We start from the raw sequence: 6,254 nt of genomic DNA on the forward strand, positions 1-6,254 counted from the left end.
GAGCAATTAAGTCTGCGCTCCGCGACAAGGGATGCCGCCGCAGCAAGAAGCCTGCACGCCAACAGCTAGGGAGCAGCCCCCGCTAACCACGAGAGAAAAGCCCAGGCAGCAACGAAGACCCAGCACAGCCATAAATGAATACATACAATTACTTAAGAAAGAACGTGAGACTCAGAACGCAAAACCTCCCTGCAAATTCTGGGGAGCGCTCCACGCACAGGAAAGGAGCAGGCGTTTTCGTTCATGAAGGGCTACGTCTTGAATTCATGACTGAGCGCTGAATAACCGCATTATTTAATAACCGCTTTATTTAAACTGGCCGCATGGTTCATTTCTCACAGTGAAGTATATCATAATAAACCATTCACATTTACAGGGTAAAGATGCTGAATCAAGGCAGGTTACAGAGGAATTCTGCATCATTATCCTTTTTTCTGTGGCTCTTGATAAACAACAGCTTTTGCCTATAGAGCTGCTGTGAAAATAAAGCAAATTCAAATGTAAGCCTTATACTGTGCCATATCCACAAGTGATGATTAATCAGATAAATCTTCGCAAGAAAAAGAATCGAGGGCCATATCTTTATAAGGAAAATACAGAATGTCTTGGGGACTCCCTGGTGGCCCAGGGGTTAAGACTCTGTGCTTCCACTGCAGGGGGCACAGGTTGGATCCCTGGTCTGGAAACTGTTAGGTGGTGCTAGTGGTAAAGAACCCACCTGTGAATGCAGGAGACAAAAGAGAAAGACTCGGGTTCGATCCCTGGGTCAGGAATATCCCCTGGAGTAGAAAATGGTAACCCACTCCAGTATTCTTGTTTGGAGAATTCCCACGGACAGAGGAGCCTGGCAGGCTACAGTCCATAGGGTCGCACAGAGTCAGGCATGACTGAAGTGACTTAGCACGCATGCAGGCACTGGAATAATATCTTAGAGTCCTTCACTGGAAGGACTGATGCTGAAACTGAAACTTCAATCCTTTGGCCACCTGATTTGAAAAGCCCACTCACTGGAAAAGACTCTGATGCTGGGAAAGACTGAGGGCAGGTGGAAAAGGGGACGACAGAGGATGAGATGTTTGGATGGCATCACTTACTCAATGCACACGAGTGTGAGCAAACTCAGGGAGACAGAGAAGGACAGGGAAGCCTGGCGTGCTGCAGTCCACAGGGTCCCAGAGAGTCAGGCTCGACTGAGCGACCGAACGGCAACAAGCCATGAGGCGTGGCCAACAGAAAAGAAAAAAAGAAAACACAGAATTTGGCAGGCCCCAATTAACTGTGCTACCTATTCAGGTGTTTTTCTCTGGATGCCCACCCAGAAGGACCCCCTCCAGACTGGCCAACATCAGCACAAGGGCCTGAGTGATGACAGCTGTGTGGGGCACGCATCCACCCCAGAAAATTCGCAGAAGCTCTCCTCCTCACCAGGGAGTGGTTCCTTCCAAAACCCTGGCAGGGGGAGGGGTGCCCTGTATTTTCCACCCGTGTACTTCTCCTTTGCACCCAAAAGGGCAATTGAACTGGTCAAACCACATGTTCCCATCTGGGGACTGCAGAAGGCAGCTGCACCCATAAGGCCTGCCTACAGCCAAGGGATTCACACCCTGGAAACTACTCTCACATCTGGTCCTTTAGGGAGCCTCATAAAGCCCCCTGAGACAGGATGACAGGTATTGGAAGGACCGCCTTAGAGAGGAGGAAATGGAAACCCAGAAACACACACAGCTGATTTGGTGTCACATCCAGTGGGCCCAGAGGTGGGGGAGCACCAATACCCAGGCCCTCAACCTGCATAGTGGTCTGGGAGGCGGCCTGTTAGAGGAGGGGGCACAAGCTTCAGAGAACACACATGGAGGTTCAGATTCCAGCTCTGCCACGTACTCAGGTGTGTGTGTGTGTGTGTGTGTGTGTGTGTGTGTGTGTGAGTGTGGAGGATCCTGACCTCCTGGGACGTGGGAGTGAACCACCACATCCAGAGTAGGAACAGTTCCTTTCCTTTCTACCTAGAGAACTTGGTGTCCAACGGTCAGCTGATAAGCCCTCAGAAGTTGAGCCTGGCTGCCCGGCTTCCCACCCCTCCATGGGGCCATTACCCTATTATACCGCAACTACTTTCAATTATTAACTTCCTGAAACATTGTTGGACATAAAAGCAACTCACATGCAAAAAAAAAAAAACAAAAGTAAAGGGCATTCCAGTCACCTTATCCAAGGAGGTCAAGTTGGCCTCAGTCCAGGGCCTGATGGAAACGCAGAGTCCACCTAATATTTGCCTGGGACAAAAGGTGAAGTTCACAAAAGGCAGCAAAATAATCAGAAATCAACAAGCAGAAAATATTCCTTATTTGTGTTAACTAGCAGATTTTCTTTTAAATGCTCCCTACCGCCTAGACTATCTCTGCAGTTGTCAAAGAAACAATAGGGGAGGCTTCTCGGGAGGGGCACGAGGAGGCAGCCAGCTGTGTGCTGAATTCCCATTGGTACCCACTACGTTTTGCATCGTGGGCTTGTATTATCTATTTTTTTAAACAGAAACGTCCTCGCAGGAAAAGCTCAAAAGGGGCTCGAGCAGAGGCCTCGTTGAAGTCGGGAGACAGAGAATCTCCGAAACACACTTGAAACAGACCAGCTGGAACAAAAATTTTATTCTTAAAAGCAGCAATTTTTTCCGGAATTCAAAGTGCAGGCTTCCAGCGGCAGCAGCACTCGGTCGGGTCTGCCAACAACAACCATGCGGAGTGACTAAACACTTTTTTCCAACAAAGGAAAAAATGCATCCGATCAAAGTGCAGAAACAGCCCGGGACCCGGAGCGGGAGCGCGTTTCCGCCTCCCACCTTCCCACCGCCTTCAGACTCCAGGCTGCGACTTTAATTGCTTGCTTGGAAGGCGTCCTCGCCGCGGCCGCCAGCAACTGCGGTCGGCGCGCCCCGCCCCTCCCGCGGGCGTCACGTGACAGCTGAGAAAAGTAGGGGAAAGGTTACGGCGAGCCCCGCCCCCGGCCTGGCGCGTCCGCGGCGCGCAGATCCTGTTCCACCGGCCCGGCCCAGAGACCTTCCGGAACGAGCTGGCGCGCGTCGCCAGCGCGGTCACCCCGGAGGCAGCAGGCGACAAAAAGCGCCTTTGGGTGGGAAGGCCTGCGTGGTCAGCCTTGGGGACAGTGAGGAGCCTGGTGTCCCCAAAGACAACCCATGTCAGAAGGGCGGCACCGCGCCCCGCGAGCGCCCGGCGCCTCCGGAAGGGGCTCACCGCGAAGCCCGAGAACAATTAACGGTGCTTCCGTGAACCGGCGCGCGGGGCCAGGGTTGCGTAAGTCCGCGCCCTCGCCCCAGGACTCCCCGGACACCCAGGCTTGACCGCTCGGTGACCACGGGCCAGGGACTAAGGGCGGCAGCGACGCCAGGTGCATTCCCTTCAACTCTTGTTTTCAGTACAAACTCTAAAGGTTATTTGGGCCGGTTCATGACGCCCCGTTTCTGCCAGTCTGATAGAGAGTATGTGCACGGCTCAAGGTGGCCCTTTTCCCGATTCTCACAGCTCTTCGCATGGAGTTCAGCATTCAAGATCAGATCTCGCCTCACATCTTCGGCAGGAAACCGGTCATTTACATACAAAAAGGATCCCTGGGGCCCGCAGAGGCAGAACCACCCCAAACTAGGCAAGGACGCAGCCTCCAGTTCCTATCACAGCTAAACACTCCCCTGCCTCCACGATAAACAGTATCACCTTAAATAATTTGGAAGGGTGGGGGGGCTGATGCTTGTTGGCATTAAGGGGGGAAAAAAAACCACCAGTGTGCTCGACCATTTTTATTCATTTGGCTTGGGGCTTAGAAGTAAACATGCTTGAATATCTGGAAAGACCAGAAACCGGACGCCTGCGTGAGAAAACGGTGTAACAACAAAAGGTGAAACGAAACACACGTTTCTAGAGGTTAAACTGAGTTTCATTTTACTAAGTAGCTTACCAAGTTATCAGTTTCCTACTAAAATCTGCCCTTCAATATTTTAATATCACATGGAACGCAGAGGAACCTAGAGTAGTTCCGAGTTGGGAATATTAAGCTTGCTCTGTATTTAACCTGAAGAGTCGAGATTTTTAACTCTTGCAGTGAAGAGTATGATCATCCTTCTCTTTGGCTTTAATGAAAGTTAACCACCGATTTACAAAATAAAGACGCTGACCCACGGTCTTTCCAAACAAAACGAAAGGGACTGGCTGTCGGCTCGCCTAGGGAGTTGGGGTTAGGGGCTGACAGAGCCCGGGATGCTCCACCGCCCTGACCACGCCGTCCGGGCTCGCAGGCCAAGTTCGCCTGGGCCTGGTCACGTGAGGCCCCCACGCCCTCCCACCCCCCGCAAGTCAGTTCCCTGCCCCGGCACGACCTTGGGCAGCCTCCGCGCCCACCTGCCCTAGACCGCGCGCCGCACACGGGGATGGAGGACACTCGCGAGCGGGGACCCAGGCCCGGCGCCCCATTCCGCATGCACCTAGGGCGCTCGGACTGCGCCTGAGTCCCAGCGCCAAGGGCGTGTCCTCACGGCTGCACTGCGGGGGCGGACGCCTGGAGGGGGGTCGGCGGCGTCCTTCTCGGTCCCTAGCGTCCCTCTGGCTCCCGCTTGGGACCGGCCCGCGATCCGGCGACTGCACCCCAGACCCAATCCACCCCAGGAGGGGGAGGGATGGGGCGAGATCGAGAAAGGATCCGCAGCGCCCTGCTCAAGTCCCCTGCCAGGTCCGGAGGGCTGAGCATCACTCCCGCTGCCCTACTGCGTGCGGATCCCCAGACCCAAACCACTTCGGCGAGGGGAGTGGGGTACAAGGAGGGGACAGGGAGGCGGCGGTCCCGGTGGCCCCCGGCCAGGGGCATCGTGCCAAGTCCGGAGAGTCAAGCACCCCGCCAGCTCCCGCACGGTACCTGTCCCCAGGCCGACCGACTCTCGGACTGACCCCCAGACCCAAACTACCCACTCCTTGGAAGTGAGGGTGAAATAGGAAGAGAAAGGGAGCCGGTGACCTTAAGGGCCCCCGGCCGGAGACGTCCTGCTAAGTTCGAAGGCTGAGAGCATCCCTAACCTGCAGCCGCACCGGACTGTTCTCCTGCATCGCGACCCTGGCGCGGACCCCCTATACCCGGTCCACTGCGGGGGATGTGGAGTTCCTCCTCGCTCCAGTTTCGAGCTCTCCACGAACCCCGCGTCCCTCTGCGGCCCCAGCCCAAGAAGTGGCCCCCCTCCCCCGCGCCCCGCCTCGATCGGGGCCCCCGCCATCCCCGTCCGTCCCCGGCCCTGGGCCCCGCCGCAGCCAGTGCTCGGCGCCCGCCCGCCCTCCCCGCTGTGCGCGGACTCAGCCCGGCCTTACCGAGTGTGTCGACAGAGATGCAGCGGCAGCGACAGCGACGGCCGAGTGAGCGAGCGGCGAGCGGGAGCCGGGGGCGGGAGGACCGCGGGCGAGGCTGAATGCACCCGGCGGCGGCCGAGGCCGATTGGCTGAGGCGCACGGGGCTGCGGCCGGGCAGGCGGCGACTCCCGGCGCTCGGCGGGCCGGAGGCGGGGCCTGGACGGGGCGGGGCATCTGCAGGGGCGGGGCGCCCTGAACAGCTGGGCCCGCGAGGAAACTGAGGCTGACGGGGTTGCGGGGATGGGAGTGGGTCACGCCACCTCGCTTCTGCAAGCCTGGGGCCTAGGGGGAGATTTCTCGCCCTGTGAACCTCAGTTTCCTCATCTGAAAAATGGGTCAGCTCATTAGGGCCATGCCCATAAACGCGCTCAGCGCAGTGCCTAGCTCGTGCTCGACCTTTATAGGCATTGCCCCGTATAATCCTCAGGGCACTCCTATAAATAGCTGATCCTAGCCCGGGCTGGAGAAGGGATCACTAACCTGCCCACTAAGATCACACTCAGAAGATGGATTCGACTGTGGGCCCGGGTCTGATTCTAGAGCCCACACCTCAAATTGGACCCTATACCCGGAGTGAGAGCTGAGAGGTCTTTGGGCCGCGTGACTCCTGGCGCCGAAACCTTAATGCTTATTCCAGTGAGCTTTCTGAGCCTCCTCTTCATATAACTGGGATAAAAATTCCTCCACTGCGAGGCTTTGGTAAGATTTATGAAACTATTCAGATGCCGAAAGCATGGTAGATACCAGGAAAGAACTGGCTGGAGGTGGAGACGAAGTGACCCGTATGGGTCCTGAGCTCGCACTGGCCGGTCTCAGGGTCTAAGTCTAGGCCGAGGGCAGCTGCCACCGGGCAGC

General features: G+C 56.4%; 1 protein-coding gene across 1 annotated transcript in view; it reads right to left on the minus strand.

Moving 5' to 3' along the window:
* CPT1A (carnitine palmitoyltransferase 1A) overlaps positions 1-5,468 on the minus strand; it is a 57,448-nt gene extending 51,980 nt beyond the window's left edge. The window contains exon 1 of the mRNA XM_020884047.2: positions 5,361-5,468. The gene's annotated coding sequence lies outside the window, so the exon portion shown is untranslated. The remainder of the gene's footprint in view (positions 1-5,360) is intronic.
* Between the last annotated feature and the right edge of the window lie 786 nt (positions 5,469-6,254).

Source organism: Odocoileus virginianus, chromosome 28 (assembly GCF_023699985.2).
Source record: "Odocoileus virginianus isolate 20LAN1187 ecotype Illinois chromosome 28, Ovbor_1.2, whole genome shotgun sequence".
In the NCBI taxonomy this organism is placed as follows: domain Eukaryota; kingdom Metazoa; phylum Chordata; class Mammalia; order Artiodactyla; family Cervidae; genus Odocoileus; species Odocoileus virginianus.